Raw genomic sequence first — 19,049 nt, 5'->3', positions numbered from 1 at the left:
CATTTATTCTTTGGGGCAATCTTTTTGGCCTAACTTAGAAATTCTCAAAACTCAAATTTTTCTTGAATGTTTTGATAACATTTAGTTACAATCTTCATTGAAATTGTTTATTTGAACTGCTGCTTATATATTTGAAAAAAGTGCAGATAGTAATTTGTTAGCTCAGGTGAGCTGCCTTTTTGATGTGGTAAATACCTAGCTCACAGCAGCTGTCGAGAATTTTAAATTGGAAAGGAAAAGCAATAAAAGTTTATTGCCATACTTGAAATAACCTGTCATTATCTATAAAAACCACATTCATTTTAGACTTTGTAATTCAACAAAAACATTCAATAAGTATGATAAGGAATGAAAACTATTGCTGTTGATGGTAGATGATACCTAGCTGTGAAAAAACAGCAACCATGTAAACTTTGAAAATAAACAGTGGGAATTTGAAAATAAACATTGGAGATTTTGAATAGAAGATCTCAAAAACAACTTTGCCAGCTGAATGTGTGTGGTGCATTTCACTGAGCAGGGGATGAGATGAGAAAATATGTCTCTTTATCTCAAACTTTAATATGCTCAACTGCACTCAAAGCAACTCTGGAAGTAGTTTTGCTTGCTGCAGAAGGACATGCCCTGTGGTGGTGGACCCATGGCATGGCAGCTTCTCTGGCACTGGTACTCCAAGACCACAAATGTTTTCAAGAAAACAAATTTATCAAGTTCCTAGGAAGTTTATAGATAAAACCATACTGGGTTTTTTTCTAAGAGAGCAGCTGAAAGCTCTTCACTTCAATGCAGGTGTAGAGGATCACTACCTGGTGAATCATGTAGGGATAAGCAGCAGTCTGGGTAGAACTGTAGAGGAAAAATAGGAAACTGGGAAGATTTTGAGTCTGCATGGTAGACTAAGGTATTTAGGAGTTTGGGGTTGTGAAAGGGAATTACCAGTTTTATTTGTTTCTTGAAATTTTTTTTTCCCCTGTGACTGGGGAGAATAATGTGCTTACTTCTATCACCTGGGGCTTGTCTTGCCTGCCAGCTACACCCCCTTTCCCAGATGAGGTTGGGAGGTCTAGGGTTATTTTGTGTGACTGGGAGGTGGAAATAGTGGTATGGGGTGTTTCTGACTCATTTCCTATCTGTGGTGGTTCTAGAAATATCATTTGGAGCAGCTTCAGTGTCCCTCTGGGCTATATTTACAGCTGCTGCTTTATGAGAGTTTTTACAGTACTGAAAAATGTCCATGTCTTAGTGGCTGCCAGCTTAGGAAGGTCATTAGAAGGTTTGTTTGTTTGTATGTTCTATTTGTTCATTTCTTCGCTTATCTCATTGATCTCTCACTGTAAACAAAGTCACTCAAAGTACAAAGAACGTTAACAAGTTGTTAAAACCTGCAAGGAAAGTTCTAACATTCTGGAGATCTATGAGAATATAGTACATTTCACATTAACATGACAATGCATCTAGACTGACCTTCATATTCATTTATCTTAGATGCAAGGATTAAATTAATCTCTAGATCTAAACAATTTTTTTATAATGATAGAAGGAAAAATAGTCAAGAAATTAATAAGTGATAGAATATTTCCTACAGTTAATTGAAGTGTGAAACTGCTCTAAGTAACACAAAACTCCGATTGAAAACTGATTAACTAAAATTTTTTAATATGTCTGGGTTAATTTAAAAAATATTACCAGGCATTTTACACTCAGGCTAGAGCTGTTTTATTGAGGCAGCACACAGTTATCCCATGGTTTTGGTTTTTTTCCCAAGTAAAGCATGTACTCTGAAGTTTTACACAACTTCATTATAAGTGCTAAGCTTCTACCATAAGCTCCTGAATGCTTTAATTCCAAGGACTTTTCCCAATGCCTGTGCCTTAATTGCATAAAGTTGAACTGCATAATAATTGCACTGAAAGTATGTTTCAAATGAGCTATTGTCTGTTCAGAATGTCATCCTTTCACCTAACATCTCTGAAAATCAGGGCTGAAAAGTATCCCTCTCTTATCTGAGTGGAATTTTATTTCTTTTTATATCAAGATATTGCCCTTATATTTAAGGCTGACTTAAAATTGGTGGAGAAAGGTTACTCAGCATTATTAGTCTTATGATCTAGGGGTATCAGGAGGTGTCAGAGAAAGTCAGAAATTTTCAGACCACTTATTTGTTTATGGATGAGGAAATTAGGATAAAGGGGAGTTTTGACCAAGAAAGATTTTTAATACATAGCTCCTGTATCTTTTTCAGGAATAATTTCTAGAAATACGTAGAGTGAGCATGACTGCTTGGAAATCCTCAGGAGCAATATCATTGCAGAGATGTCCTAAGGATAAAATCAATAATATGGGAAAATTCAGTGGATAAGTTTTTTTTATTTTTAGCCTGGTTACTAAGCCATATATTTTGGTGAGACTCCCTCTAGATCTTAGGAGCCTATTTTTCAGCTCTTGGGTGTGTGGTCATGTTTCAGGACTAAAGATTAATATTGCTGGAGACACAAACCTGGGCTGTGCTGATTTAGCTGCAGTTGTGGGACGTGAGCCCAGGGATATTGCTTTCTTCTAGATTTGTCCCTTATCTTTTTCTAACTAATGTTATGTATGACAGAAGCAGACAGACCATTGGAAGGATTTATTTGCCCTCACTTGCATACTTAGAAGAGATACTGAAGGGTGAATTTTTTTTTTTCTGTTAAAAACCACCTCTAAAGGACTTGTTTCACTCAGAGATAAGAGTTTTTTGGGTGGTTTGCCCAGCAAGGGTGTTTGTCTGCCTCTGCTACCTGTAATGCCTTTGGTTGCTATACAGTCTCTGGCAACAAAGGTTAGGATAGAGGAGTTGAGATGGACAGCAGAACTGTTTCATTTGGTTCAGGTTTAATTTTTACAATACCCATTTTTTCTCCAAATTTGAAAGAAAGCTAGACCTATTTATGTGGTAGAAGCTCTCTGGCCACAGAGAATGATAGGTACAACTTTCCCAGGCATTGTCCTGGAGAAGGCTGTGAGAAGATCAGAGAAAAGAATGATGAACAATTTTTATCTTCACTTACTGTACTTGATGTTGTGAACATGTAGAATGCATTATAGAGATTTGTTTACTAAAGGGTGATTTCTTAATTAGTTAATGGTGATGGTGTTTTAATTATTTGACTAAGCTGGTCTGGCTGTATCAGACTGTCTGTAAGGGTGCTGAGTTTCTTAATAACTATAGTGTAATAAAGTGATTGATCAGCCTTCTAGAATCATAGACTCAATGCCAATTATTTACCCAGCAGGGACGCATGCTGCAACATATTTATGTTCCTTGAGGATGAAGGGAAGGCCAGCTTTTGTTCCAAGTGTTGCTAAGCATGCTTAACATGTTTAAATTTTGGTTCCAATGAGGGCTGCACTATTGAAGGAAATGTTCCAACAACGCCTGCACACAGTGTGACCTGGAGCAGGGCAGAGGATGAGCTCTGGGAGCACACCCTGACCTTGGCCACTGGTGGGTGTTTCTTCCATGGGACCAGTCTGGAGCTATTTTGAGTTAAACACAAAACACATCGAGCCATGGGATGTAACAGCTCACACCAATAATGCATCAGGCCCTCTGCCTCGTGGGTTTCACTCTCCTGTGAGATGATGCCACTTGCTCTTCCCTTGCAGGGACCAGGGAGCTGCTCATAGGAGAGGACAGAACAAAAGTGCTTGGTAGGATGATGTGATAGAAGAAAAGGAGCAGGATGTGCTGAAACCTGTTGGAAGTCTTCAGTCTGCTGAGACCAAAGCAAAGGCTGAGAAAATCTTTATTCCATTCTTATTTCTCTGAAGAAGTACATAGCAGGCAGGAGGTAGAAATGCTTCTAGCTGATCAGAGTTTATGCCAATTAATAATTTTGCTTTCTAATAGGAAAATTATAGGACTAAGAGCCACTTTTGAAAATTTTTTCCCCCTTTCTTACATTGCAGTGTAGAGAAAGAAGCTCTCAACAGTTCTTGACAGTTCAGAATTGAAATACATTTTTTTTTCCAAAGTCTAGTGCAGAGATAATCTGCAGTATGTGGTACACTTAGGGATTATTTTATCTTCTACTGAATATTTTCTCTCCTTTCTCTTTATCACCACCTGTGATTTTCTCTTGAATTTTATCCATTAAAAAGATAGAAAAGATGCTCCCAAATTGTTTCCCAAAATGTAGTATTTTTTCAGTCTGTAACAATCTAGGACTTCTACCTGATAATATCCAGTTCACACCTTAATAAAATATCCAATATCACACCTTTTCCTAACACTATGGATTTTTTTACTTTATTAGTTGTAACTATGGTGCTCATAATGTACACTGATCAATGCATTAAGTTTGATTTTGACCTCTCAATTGATTTCACTGATTTCTTTTAGCAAATGGACATGAGTGGTAAGAACACTTGCCCAGAATCTTTTTATTCAAATATATGAATATCTTAGTCCTCAATAGTTATTCTATCAGATAACTATTGAATTAGTGCCACTTAACTGAAAACAGATGCTGTGCAATTATTGCCTTTCTCATCAAAGTAAAGAATTCTGTCAATTCTTGTTAAAAATGGATCAGTTTGGGGTAATAGTGATTGCTTGATTTTCTGCTTCTGTACAGAAGTCTTTCAGTTACAATTTCACAATTTTAAATTTCACAATTTAAAATTAGAATTGTGATATGATAATATGAATAGTGTATTTTTAGTAAGAGTCTCTCAAAACGAAGGCTTGTCTGAATTTTTGGGAATTATTTAAAAAATACAGCTTTGGTGATTTTATTAAAAGTCAGCTAAAATTGCTTTTGCATAAAAGATTTTGGAGGATTTTGCTAAAATTAACAATTTTTACTAAAACTTTGAATTAGTAGAAAAGGAGAGATATGTTAAAGATTCATACACTGGCACAGTACTGCTCCCCAGTCTGATCAAATTAAAGAAAAAAAAAAGCAGAAGATCATAAGTTTGCCATTTTAAAGTTATATTAAACCTAATGAAATTTGGATTACTCTGAAAGGGTGACTTTATTCTACTCTAGAAGACTTTTCCTTGAAAGAATGTTAGCATTTGAGGCAAAATTTGAACATGTTTTCAGATGGTGAAGCTCATATGCCAGCTTTTTAGTTCTTTCCCCTGTTTCATTGCTGATAATAACCGGCTCTACAAAAACCTAAAGGAGAACTGCTAACTGTAATCCATTTTATGCTTGAGCAAATAACTTTCTGTTCACATGAAAAATGGTATCAAAAACGCAAAATCTTTCTGGTCATGTTTCAGAGCGTGTTTGGGCTTCTTTTTAGGACTTATCTTTTCCAACCTAGATTTCGTATCTGAAACTTTTTAAATGGATTTACTTGAGTTGAAGGCTGAGCAGGCAATCTTTTTTACTTAAGTGAAATGTGTTTTGTCTTGCCTTAAATTAATTGAATTAGGGTAAACCAGAAAAATCCAGCTTTGATATAAATTCAAGCAGTTTTCTATTTTAACTTTCCTTTTAAAAAAATACATAAAATAATTTACTAAAATAATTTTGTCTGGCTTTGCTTGCTTTCCTTTCAGTCTTCATTTTCTCTGCAATATTTCTCTAGTGCTTTAAAAAATACCCTTTGATTAGTGCCCGTCTTCTTCTTTTCTTGACATCCTGCCCATTTTTTGCCAGTTTATACTTTTCCCTCTCTGCCTCCTTTATGTTTTTCAGGGTGCTTCCAGTTCAGTACTTAAAGTATTTGTCCTTTTGTAGTTCCTGAAAGTCCTTTGCTTCTAAGTCATCTTTTTGGTCATTTCTATATGATGCTCAGAAATATAAAAACCTTTGTTGTTCTTATTCTTAGTTGACAAGAGGGCTGAACTGTTGCACTCATCAAGAAACTCTCCCTATATGTACAAACACTTCCCAAAAAAGTAAGAGACACCTGTTCTTTGGTTTTGTACTTTCTGTTAGACCTTCACTGAAATATTTGTCCCTTATTCACTAAAGATCCATGGATTACACCCTAAATATTTCTGAAATTTGATATATTTTTCATTTATTTCCACTTATAACAGATTTTATTGTGGTTTTGACTTGTTTGGGCTATGCAAATTTGCTTGTTGTGAATGCTTTAGAGCATATTAAGCTGGAAATGGAAACCAGTTCCTGTAAAAATTACCCTTTGACTCAGAATACTTGTATACAGATTTATACCACAGGCATAGCAGCACAAGTGTTAGGAAAAATGCAGTAGGAATTTTTATAAAATGAAAGAAAGCTGAAAGACAGGGAAATCCTGGTATTGTGATGCTTATCAGTGTGAGGGGAGTTTAGGAAGATATAAAGGAAAAAAAAATAAGATAAAATATTGTATGTTGGCTAAAACTAGTTGAAAGCAGCTGAATAGCAGAAAAATTTAAGCTTTTACAAAATTAGTAATGTGAAAATATATGGCATAGGGTGTTCTGGTTTCTGATGTTTGTTTTTTTTTTTAGTATAAGCTTCTAGTCTAATCTGGACTTACAGACTGGAAAAAAACAATTCAATGATATGCATTCTTGAGGAATATATATATATATATATATATATATATAAATGAATTCTTAATTAATTTAGTCACAGCTCTGCTTTTTATCAAGAAGTTTTCCAAACAGCTCTATGGCCTGAGGACAAAGCATTAAAATAAAACAGCTAAAACAATGTGCACAGAAATAATGATGAAAAGGGTGGAGTTGAACCAAATGAGCTGGAAAATGCTTTCTAGGCAGAACAGGAACCTTTGTCACAATAAATATGTGCCTGCCTCTGGTGTTGGAGATAATAGGAAGTTGCATCAGACTTTGCACTTCTTGCCTTCAGGTGATGTCGGAGCAGTAGTCTTTGTTTCCTGACAAGAGATTTCTTACATTAGGAAAATACAGATCGGCAGAACATACAAATGATTTGTTCCCCTGCAGGCAGAGTTTGCATATTTCTCTTTACAGATACTGTGGCACTTGTGCATTCCAATCAGCATACTTTAGTTACAGAGATATATCTTGTCTCTCACTGCTCACCAGGGCTAACAGGCAGATCAGAGTTATGCATGGTGGGATGTGCAGTCCCCTGACTTGATTTTGTGAATTTGTAGGTGACAGAATCTCCAGACCTGCTGGCATCAGTTACTTGTTACAAGCTGCCACTTGGGAATTCTTTTTCATCCCACTATTCCTATTAAAGGAGTGCCATACTTACCTGAGTGCCAGATTTATTTTGTCTAGTTCTCACCATAATTTGCCTTGCAAAGTTTGCAATTTTCCTACTGGCACTCCATCCCTGGGTTTGGGGCATCTAAAGTGTTTTAGCTACTTCACTAAAAAATTTCCCTGATTTCATGTGATGCTAGGCTGAATGAAAAAGTTTGATTCAATATTCTCTCACAAGGCTGGCTCTTTTGATTGTTTGGATCTCTATGTCCACTCCTGCATTTGAAGGTTCTTGAGTCATTGGTCTAAAGGTGTGGCCAGCACCACTGTGATTTGGTGAACCATTGAAACACTGTGAAAGGTGACACTAAAATATCCTCCTACAAGAGACAGAAATCAGTGCACTAATTTGCAATCTCTTTAATGCAAAATCAATTGAAATTTGAATTTCTCAACTGTTTTTACATTTGATGTACAAACTTTTCATACATTTTGTAAACATTTGTCAACTCCTTCTGAGCAAATAGAGATCTTTGTAGATGTCGGTCATTTAGTAATTCTACCCTGTTTTCCTGTTGTTCTCTTATCTAATATATTTTCAAACCACTGAGCAATAAATCCAATCAGTAAGTTAATGATACACAGTTGACTTCCATAACATGTGCCAATATTTTTTAGTCATAAGATGATATATCCAGTTAAATATTATCCTAAGACACCCCAGGTTGAAAGTCGCTTCTTTGCAGAACCAGTGACTTCCTGTAAGCTGCAGATTAAGAAAAAGGTTCTAAAAGCATCTTCCAGAGAGATGTGTGTAAACACAGCTTGGGAAAAGGCACTTCATGACCAGTACTAGGCAGTTTCAGTGATTATTTTCCAAGTGAAGACTCGGATGGTAGCACAGCCCATGAACAGACTCCTATCCGTCTGTGTGCTGTGTTGCTTTGCTCCAGTGGACACTCAGCCATCCGCAGCAGGTGGGTGCCAGCATGGGGATGGCTCTTCTACTGCACCTGGAGAAGTGTGCATCTCCACCAGCTGCGGTGGGGACAGCAGGGATGACAAACAAGGTGAGTCTGGTGAGCTTAGCAGAAGTGTGATAGTTTGGTAACCGAATGTGACAGAAGAGAGAACTAGGGGGCATGTTTTTATGTTGAAAAATGTTTGGGTTTTTTTTTGGTTTTTTTTTTTTTTTTACCCTCTTCATTTTTTAAAGAAAAGTTTATTCTAGCTTCAGTTTGGTTTTTCATGCTTTTCTTCTTTTTCAACATTTGTGAAATGCAAGACTCTCATGAGTCTTCATTTGGATGCTACATTACAAAACAAGTGTTTCCTCATCCAAATTCAATGAAGATTCAGCAAGTAATATGTTTTTCTTAATTTGTGGGAAACTTGTTTGATAGAATTCAGATTTAATATAAAATACCTAGACCAAGGTATAAGCTGCAACTTTTTTTTTTTTTTTGTCTAGACAATGGTGGCAATTTCCTTGAATTCATGAACTGATTAGCAACTGATTATCCTAGCTTAATCTTTGTCACATGCTTTGGTTACAAATATAATTGGTGCTATTTCCTGTAAGGCATTGACCTAAGTGGTGAGAGTGAATTTAACTGCTATTCTCTGAGTAAATTTGCATCAGAATTCTAGTATTCTGGAATAATGTACTATAAAATGCTGCTGCAAATAATTTCACGTTGTTTTAAGAATAATCTTTGCATATAAACTATAGTAGCTTGGAGATTTTTCTACAAAAAGGTAACTACACACATATTTGTAATGAAAAGAACATACAGTAAAAAAATATAAATGGATGAGTTTGGATTTCATTCGATGAAGGAAGGACTTGTTTGAGGCTTTTTTCCCAGTGTTCGCTCTCAGTTGTCTCTCTTCCACTGCACTGTTTCTCTTTGTCCATGATTTAAACATTCTGGTGTTTCTCAATTTTTCCCCAGAAACACTGTTCAGAGTGTTTCTGTATGTCATCTAAACAGCAAGTGATGGTGAAAAAAAAAATCCCTTTGCTTCTGTTTTTAAGCTTTTAAATTTTTGTTTGTTTGCTTCAATCCAGGTTCCTCCTGGAACAAGTGTGATTTTGAAACCAATCTATGCAAATTTCTTCCTGAATTCAACTTACAGCCTGGCTGGATAAGAAGAAATGGTCGATCTGGGATGGGACCCCCATACTCTGACCACAATGGGAATGAGAGTGGTAGGACTTCTCATGGTCTTTGGGGAAACCATGACTTCTTACACATTATGTAGTTTTCTACTTAATTTGCTAAATTTTGTTAATTTCTTGATTGGTCAATTATATTCTGTCACGTTTCCTGAGCACTTGTGTCTTTTGAGGTGATTTTGAGGTGTCTTTAAGGTGATTACAATTAAAATAACCCAGAATTCCAGGGGGAAAAGGGAGGAGAAAGACAGTATTTCAGTAAGCAATTCTTGTTATTATAGAGGAGCAAGTAATCAGTTTTAAAAGATGTGTTTACCTACCAGAGTGATCTTTCCTTGTTTTGGAGATATTAGGTGATTAATTCAGTCTTGATGATTGCAAAGTTTATAAAATTTGAGACGTATTTTCAGGTTTTCTTGGACTGGAAAATGCCTGAAGTGTGTGTATCTATCACCTGTGGCTAATATTACTACTCCAAATATTTTGAAAGAGGACTTTGTATTTGGAGACAGGATAAGCTTTGATAGCCTGTTTTTTGAGGCAGCTTCTTCCTAAATCTTCTTACAATTCTACTTTACCTTGAAGAGTGTCTCTCAACTAAGTAATTCATTCAATTTCTCTGTCCTCAGACAAAATATACCCTTTATATTTGTCCTATGGCCAAATTACCCTGCTTTTTCTTCTGTGATATATACTGTAATACAGTATCTGTTTATTTCTCTTCTGATTTTCGGTTATTCTCTTTCCCTTCATTTCCACCCACACCCTCTCATCCCTGCTGGGCACAAGCAGTGCTTTCGAAGCCCTCATGGTGAGCACATGAATGCAGGCATGCCTTGGAGGACGTACAAGAGAATTCTACGTGGGATGCAGGTGTTGCTGTGATTAGCCCAGGTGCTTTGCACCCCATTCCCAAACTATGTTGATCTGGGAGTGTGGAAATCTGCACTGTTCTAAAGCAGCATCTCCTACACATTGCATGAGCCACCAAACAGGTAGAAGTTCCCAATAAGAATGAGTATTAATTGGTGGTTTCTAGGGGAATGTATGGAAAACTTGCTTCAAAATCAGCAGATGAAAATGAAACCCAAATTTAAATTTTTTTATTGAAGAAAACCGAAACCAAAACCCCATTCTAGGTTTTACTGCAATTTCTCATTTCACGGTGGACAATTCTCATGGTACTCTGCAATTAGGAAACTTTTTGTATGTGATGTGCTTTTAGTAACTTCAGTTTTTGCTTGTGTGTATCTCAGAGGCACATCCTGCTGTGTGTATTCCTCTTCCAAAAATAAAGTTCATGTTAAATAAATGTTGATTTAAACCAATGTTGGCACAAAAATGTGAGCAGCTACCAAACCTTTTTCATAAACACAAGCTTTTTCTCGAGTATGCAAGTTTTGAAATAGCTTAAAATAATAAAACTTTTCTCATTGCAAAACACATTAAAAAAACCCCATAAGTACCATGGAATACAAATACGGTAAACTCTTGGCTAGAATCAAGATAGGTTAGCCAGGCAACAGTCTTGCCATAGTTGAAGATTCTAGAATTTGTGGATGATGTAGTACACACCACATCAGGATGTAGCAAACACCAGAAAGATACACTAATAATCAATAAAAACTTGTGGGGAAGGGAAAATGTAACTTGTACAGACAGCCAAAGCCAGCAAAACATTGAAAATCCTGACCTGAAGTGTTTGCTTGTTGCAGCAAACTGTTCAGTCACCCTTATTGTTCACATTTACTTGTTTTGGCCCTTCAGTCACTGTTGTATCTACCAAGTCTGAATTGTGCAGTGGTCATGTTAATCTAAATTATTTTATTCAGGTAGCAGGAAGCTCAAATGCTTGTAGCTATTCAGCTTTCTGAGAGGCTGCATTCTCAGACTGGTGAACTGAATAGCTAAGGAGATTTAAATGCATTGTATTAATTTGCTTCTATTTTTCTACCTGGAGAATGGCTAAACTGCACTTTCATTTTCTAAAGGCTGATTCTAATTGCCTAGGAAATATTTATCTTCTTATGGCAGTGAGCTGAGTTTTCCCACTGCTGGTGACTCAACAGACTATGTAATCAGCTTTATGTTGGTTCCTGCTTAAAACACAGAAATTATTCTCTATCATGACAACTGAGCAGAGTATGCTCTATAGTAGAGTGTTAAAAGGAAGACTTCCTGCCATCAGGATAAAACACACACATTAGCAGGAAAGCAAAGATCCCTTGGTAAATTTACCTCCTTTGAAGATTTATGTAACCATTTACCAGAACCCAAAATATTTCCTTAGGTCTGTCTCTCATAGATCTTTTTTCTTTCACTGAAAAAGCGATTGAACAAAACAGTGACAACCACTTTAAAAGAACCCCCCAAAACCCCACAACCTGATTTTACTAGATGAAACTATTCTTTATGCAGAGGCGTAATGTGAAATGACTGTTCAAAGGATTTCTTAAAATTAGTATTTCTTCCCTATCTGTGTAAAACTTTAAATTCCAGTGGCAGGTGAAAAATAAATTTTTTACTCTTAGACACATCTATCTTTAGAGAACTAAAAGAAAAAATTTCAAATTTTCATGGAAGCTAGCATCCAGTGGAACAGATTGGAGTCAGGGACAGGGCTCTGCAGAGACACCAAGCCATCTGCTGTGGGCAGGAGCAATGCCCTTGCAGCTGGCAGCTCTGAAAGCACTGCCTGAGCAGTCAGGAAAGGTCCAAAACCTGGGGGCAGCAAGGCCATTGCCCTGTAGCAGGCTGCAAAATGCTCCTCTGTGGGGGATTGCTCAGCTGGCTCCAGCCCTGAGCTGGGCTGGTGCAGCTTCATCAGGGGCTCTCCAGTTCCACACAAGGAAGAGAGGTCAAGGTGGGTGGTTTAATAAATTCAGGAGTTAGATGTTTTGGTCTATCCTCTGATATTTGGTGAATGTATTAATCTTTATTTTTAGGACTTTTTTTTTCCTTTAGTCCTGCTTGGCCTTTTTCTCCTTCATCTTCCTCCTTTCATGTAAATGTCAGAGGACAAGTTACTTGGCATTGTTTGGAGTTTGGAAAGGGGAAGAGAAGAGAAAGGAACAAAAAGGATTAAAAATAGTTCAAGTCTTTTTCTATGCTTTATTTTTCATCTTGCATCCTTAGCATCTAACATCTATGGAATCTTTGTGTTCAGGAAGGGCAAAATTTTGACTTACAGTATTTGATATCCTGAAATAGGGTGGTTGCCTTCCATCTGTCATGGTATTCGAAACAATATTGTCAGGAAGAGACACAACCAGTCAAAGGGCATGGCAGCAACCATAGTTCACTGGCTTCTATTGAGCTGTTACACTTTCAAGGACTTGTTTTGTAAATGGATAATAATGGCATCTTTAATGGTAGCTTTGAAATTACTTAGATAGCTTTTTTTATTGGGAATATACAGGGATGCCTCATCTTTCTCTCACAGCAATTTTCTGAGCAGCCAGAACCCAGACACCACCAGTTTTCAACTTATAAAACACCACAGTTTTCTCTCCCATGTTCCACCACCTCCTCAAAGACCTAGACTGCCATGATAAATGTGTATTGTTGTTTACAGCAGTTGGACATTTGGGCATTAAATATATTATGACTAGGTACTCAATCATTGGAGCTTAAAGTCTTTGGATCAGCTTTCTGAGTTAGTCTCACTTTGTCCCAAAATCCTGACTATTCAAGATATCGCCGCATTAAATGTTTTGGAATCCTGCTTAAAATTTTAGCTGGAACATGGCGTAACACCGTGACAATATTGAATATGGAAAAAAGCTTGTATCACAATGGCTACAAGTGCTATTAATCTTTTCTGGGGAAACAATTCCAGTTGACTTTTTGGTTAGTAATTTATACCTGTGCATATTGCTCTCCTTGTTTTATTGTTGTTTTTTTTCCATGCTTCTAAGTTTTCTATTTTTATTCCTTTTAATAGCTTATTTCCTCTCATTGTCCTCTGAAATGCAGTCCTCTTCTGCAGCTTTAAGGACAAGTGTTTTCCTTTCAACTGATGAAGAACACCTTTGCCAGGTATTTTGATGCACATTCTTTGTATTACACTATTTGCCATAGCATTTCCCTGGAATAATCAGACCTTCTTCTTTTTCCTAGATTAGATTCCATTATTGGGTCGGTCAAATGAGCAGAACATTAATGGTGGGGCTTCAAAAGCTCTCTGAAGATACTGTTACAAACATTTGGCAAGTTTCAGGAGAGCTACGAAACCAGTGGAACGTAAATACCATTACAATCAATAGCACTGAAAAGTTTGAGGTTAGTAAATTGAGGTTACTCTGAAGGACACTTCTTAAATGGTTTATAAATGGTGGGGTTTTTTAATAGGTCAGCATTAAATATTTTGTAATTGAAAAGAAGGCACTATCATGAGGTAAATAGAAAAAAGCCATTTTGGAGATCACAGTTTGCATTAACAAATACAGCTTGTTCTTAACTCTTAATGATGTTAACACTGACACCAAAATTTGCATAAACTGTGCATGTGTCTTAAATAAAACAGTCTCACTGAGCCATAAATTATCTACTAGCCCATAGAAGTGAGATACTTCTGATCTTAACTTCCAGTACAGTATTCTCTTAGCCTCAGTCTAACTGGACTGACAAGCTCAAGGTTTCATTTATATAGGAACCTGCATTTTATACTATGAGATACTGTTTTATAGTGGTATTGCAGATGAAAAACTCTGTACTTAACTATTAATTGCAGCTTTGAGCCTTTGTCACAGAACACATGCAAATGGTTTAATTTTGCTCAAAGCTAGTGAAAAGCAATGCAAATGTCATAGGCTATTTAAATGTTTTTGCATGTGCATTTACAAGAAACATTAGCACAGTAAATGTAACTTAGGGCTATAATATTGTGGGTGATGTACACTCACTGCTATGCTACACTCACTGCTATGCCCAATACTGGAGAGAAAGTGGGGAACAGAGAAGAAAATGAGAGGCCTTTCCTGCTACAGCAGTTACTGTGAAGTTGCTTAGCATGCAAACCTGAAGGCATTGCAGCTCAACCTCGTTTCCATAAACCAAATGAGTACCATAATTACTTGGGTTCCATATTGTGCTAAAGCATCCAACAGGATCTTGATTTTTGAAGTAATACTGGCCTGCTCAACTCTTCTGAGAATGTATATTGCAAAATACCTGCACTCAACTCACACAAATATATACATTGTTATTGATCAGTAACTTGCCTCTACCTGATAAGAGTGTATGCACAGCAATCTGAGGTTGTATTGGAAGGGCTTCCTTCTAGATTTATTTTTTCATCATTTGCATTACTTGGAAAGCTGAATTAGTCTGGGAATGGCTAATATAATATGGCATCTACTTCCTCTGAATTGCTAGGTCCAATCCTAATTAGATTACTGCTTGCAAACCTGGTTATCCTTTGGCCTCTATCAAGCAAACTGATGGGCAGAGTAGAGAAGCTGGTGTCAAACTTACTGCAGTAATCATTACTATTGACTTAAGAAACACAGCTCAGAACCTCTCAAAACCTACAGTCTGAAGCTGAGCAAATTTTCTTCTGTTTGCACATTTTGCTCCAGTGACAACTTGCAAGATATCACTGTCATACAAGTGAATGCAATTCACTTGCCCTTTTGCACTTGTTTTATATGAGAAGCTTACAGGGATAGCTGTGGCATTTTTCAAGATAAAGTTTTGATTATTAATGTTTCTATGGGGCAAAAAATGATGGGAGAAGAATAATTTTTATTTGGATGTACAAATCACTTTGAAATACGGTGCTTTAGCAATTTTTTCATTTTAAAAAATACATTTGAAGTGAGATTTTAGTTAAAATCTACCTCTTAATCTCCACTGCTTATTTTCTTCACTCATTTTGATGTCGACTGTTTAACACTTATGTCTCTTCCTACTAAGAGTCTAGATTATATTTATGGAAGACAGAATTTAGTTTGGCATTTAAAAATCTCCATTTTATGGAGTTCTGAGATGCAGAGATTGCCAGTGGTTTAACTACTGAACAAGCAGAAAGCTCAGTATGCCTCTTTTGGCTGAGTTTTGGAGAACTCTATAATAGTATTCCCTCCAAGCTACTTTTGCTCTGATTTACTGAGGACAAATATCTGTCTCCGAGACTTCATTAAGGCAAAGGGTTCTAGGTTTGGGGTTAATTTCTGTCTTTATGCTTGATTCCTGTTTCACCTCATGCTTTGAGCTGTGCTGCAATCTGCTCCTGTGGCTGCGCTGTTGGGGCCAGCCCAGCTCGTGTTTGATCCCATGCAGTCCCACTGCACCTTCCATGCCACCAGAGGAGCTGCAATGTTCATTTGATCTGGTGCTCACAGATATTGCATAGATAAATATCATTGCAGCTATTGAGCAAATAGTGCCACAAAGGCTTTTTTTTTGTTACCAAATTGTGAGCTTAAAGAGCTCTAGACTTTGTGTGAGAAGCAAAAAGGAATGGCTCCTTTGTGGAGTTAATTTGGGTGTGAGTCACTTTGGTTATTATTGGAATGAACTTAGGGAAGGTTAGCTGGGTGTCTGCGCCAGACAATGCCTGGATAATCTTTTTTAAACACAAGAGCATCTGGAGGCATCCAGTAATATTATCTTCTGGAAGTGGGGAAGTTGAGAGACTGTTAATGAGTTCTGAGGAAACAGGTTCACAGAGATTTGTGTGCTCTGATGGAATATGAACTTGAAGCAGCCTCTGATTTTGCTCCAGCAAAGTAAACTAGTCCCTCTTTAGTGATTGTCTAAACCACTTTTTCTCACTATATAATAAAATCTGACTATGAAACCCCAAATGCAAGCTATAAGTAGATATATATTTTAAATGAAGTTAATTATAAATAAAGTTTGAATTCAAAATGAAGCATCACTGTGCAAAGGTAAAATATCTGTCAAATCCTTGATGTCAAATAATATTTCTGGTGTTACTAATTACAAAATAGTGCATTATATTGTTTTAGGAACTTATTTTTCCTTGTGGTGATGTCATGAAAGTACACCTAACCTGCCTATATTGCAGCAGAATTCAAGAATTCAAAATACTGTTTTCTGAAACAAATCAAATGAGCAAATTTCAAAGAAGCTGCATTTCCTTCACATTAACATATTTTTGAATGTGGTATGGCTACCATTCTTGTGCAAGCCAACTGCAGATTCAGTAAAAGAAACAAGACAAAAGATTACACCTCTCAAAAAAAAATCCAATTTATGACATAAAGGTCATATCATTGGATAAGCTGTGTCATCTTGTACAGTGGAAAACTCAGTTCTTGGTAATTTATGTGTTTTCTGCATCAATCTGTTAAAATAGGCACAATATTGTTGCTGAACTCTCAAGGTAATGCTTGAAAAATTATTGCTAACACTGTGAATTCCTTAATGAGAGCTAGAATGTACCTCTAGGTAGATTCTGCCTCTAGGACTCTGGAAAATCCTGGAACTGCTTCATCCCAAGATGTGGCTAGGGAATATTTTAAGGAACATAATTCATAAGATTGATTTTGTTGGGTTGTTTTGATTGGTATGTTTTTGTTGTGCTTTCCCAAGGACTGCTATTGATCAGTCAGTTCCCTTGTACACCACTGCAGAAAATGTGTAATAGTCTGTGCATTTACAAATGTGGATTGAAATCTGCCCTTAAGATGGAAAAGTAAAATATTTGTAACTTTTTGTGTACAGAAAACTTTGATGGGGGTAAAAAAAACCCCATTGTTGTAATATTAGAGCAGAATAGCTGTCAACCAAGCACTTCTCAAGATTTCTTTTACTAAAATGTGATGAAAGGCTTCTGAATAATGGGGTTTATAGCTCTGACTTTTTTCCAGGTTTTTGAGAAACGCTGAAATCAACAAGAAAATATTCATATTTTCAGTCTCTGGTGGAATAATGGCTTGACAAAACAAAAAATCCTTTGTGCTCTATTCTTTAACTGTCATGATCCTTGCTTAGATTTTAAGGCATTTTATTGTGATTTTCAGATCCTTCCTGTTAAATTCTACCTTAATCTTGAGTTAAATGATTGGACTACTTACTTGTGCTCAGGTGAAAAAGCCACAGATATATCAAAAAGCCAGGATGATAACTCTCCAAAATTGTTAAATGTGTGATTAGATTTCTCGTATTTCCAATAGATACTCCGTGGACTTGACTGGCATATATTGTGTGGTTTTTCTGTTTTGTCTGTGACACTGATAAACTCTGTTTCTTGTTGATCTGCTGTTAATCCCTTTAGGTTATCTTTTCGGCGATGGTGGAGACCCAGAGACAAGGCGAAAGTGTTGCCATTGATGATATCACCTTCAGTGAAGGATGTTCTATAGCACATGGTAAGAATATCTGTTTTTAAGGAGCCAGGTCATTTTACATTTGATCTTTTCCTTGGATTAGAAGAGATATGACAGTGGAATTGTTTTGCTATTCAAAGGCTTTTTAACTCTGTAAGTGGTTTCATTTGGCTCATTTTCATTTCCCTAAACAATCATCTGCCTTTTCACATGTAAACACAATTGCAAAAAAAGACAATACTTTAATAAATCTGATACATTATAAATGTAGGGCTCAGTGGGTAAAAAAGATCTTCTGGCTTTGGCTGAAGAATTGATGTGTTCAGCCAGCTCAGGCAAAGCTTTGGAGCTGACTAGGAAGATTCCCAAGGCACTCGTGTATTTCTAAATGCAAGGAGGTCCTGATCCTCAGCTCTGCAGTGGGGTTATGCTGTTCTGCTCTGCTACATCCAAGAGCTGTAATGTCAGGCTGGTCACCTCTGCAGTCAGACCATGCCTGCGTGTCAGGATTCTGCAGCAAAACATTTCCTATTTCCCTTTTCAACCCAATGTATTTTCATGGAAAAGAAGTGCTACCCATCCTAGCATAAATTAAGTTGCTTGCTGCCCTGTGTTACACTAGAGTATTGCCCTCTGGCACCTCTGCCACATCCTCAGGTGAGTGCAGCTCTGATTCAAAGCACCTCCTTTGTTTTTCTTTCTTTTACTCTTGGCCTGGGCACAGAGTGTTAAGACTTTAAACTTAACTTGAGATATTAAAAGCAGTGTTTGACACAAACTAAGCTAGGTTACATGGTTGGTTTTGTGTGTACCATAATCCTAAATAATGCTCTCTAGACTTCCCTGTAGGAAAATACTATTGAAAAGAGATGCACGTGGGTATCAATCTGTAAGAGTGCTAAGCAATTTCAAGCAGATCACATTAAGAGCAAGATACAGACCCTAAGTTAATGATGCCAGCAGGCATATTTAGATTTCTATAATTCTACATTGTTTAACCAGTTGCTGTGGGAGTTCTGTTTGTAAAAATACATTGAGTTTTTAACAAAGTTCTTCTAAAAAAAAAAATCCAACCAAATTAACTCAGCCATGAGATGAAACACTGTCTCAAAGAGATGGAAGAGGAAAAAAAGGAAACTGATATATGTTTCCACCATATCTTATAAATCCAGGTGTTAAACTTACCTTACTTGGCAGCTGTTGAACTCCATGCTGCGCCTCACAGACTGAGCTGCTGCGCTGTTAAATGCCTCAGGTATATTCTAATAAGAGCCAGTTCTTATCCTGTGTTTCTTCATTAGGAGAAGTCAACTTCATTAGGTGACATCTAAATGGCTCACAGCAGCCAAAAAACAGGGTCAAAGAATCTTAATTTTCTCCCTGATAGAGAAATGTTACTACTGAACATTTTCCAATAATTAAAA

The sequence above is a fragment of the Zonotrichia albicollis genome, chromosome 1, assembly GCF_047830755.1.
Source record: "Zonotrichia albicollis isolate bZonAlb1 chromosome 1, bZonAlb1.hap1, whole genome shotgun sequence".
Taxonomy (NCBI): Eukaryota; Metazoa; Chordata; class Aves; order Passeriformes; family Passerellidae; genus Zonotrichia; species Zonotrichia albicollis.
Note: the sequence above shows the minus strand (reverse complement) of the source record.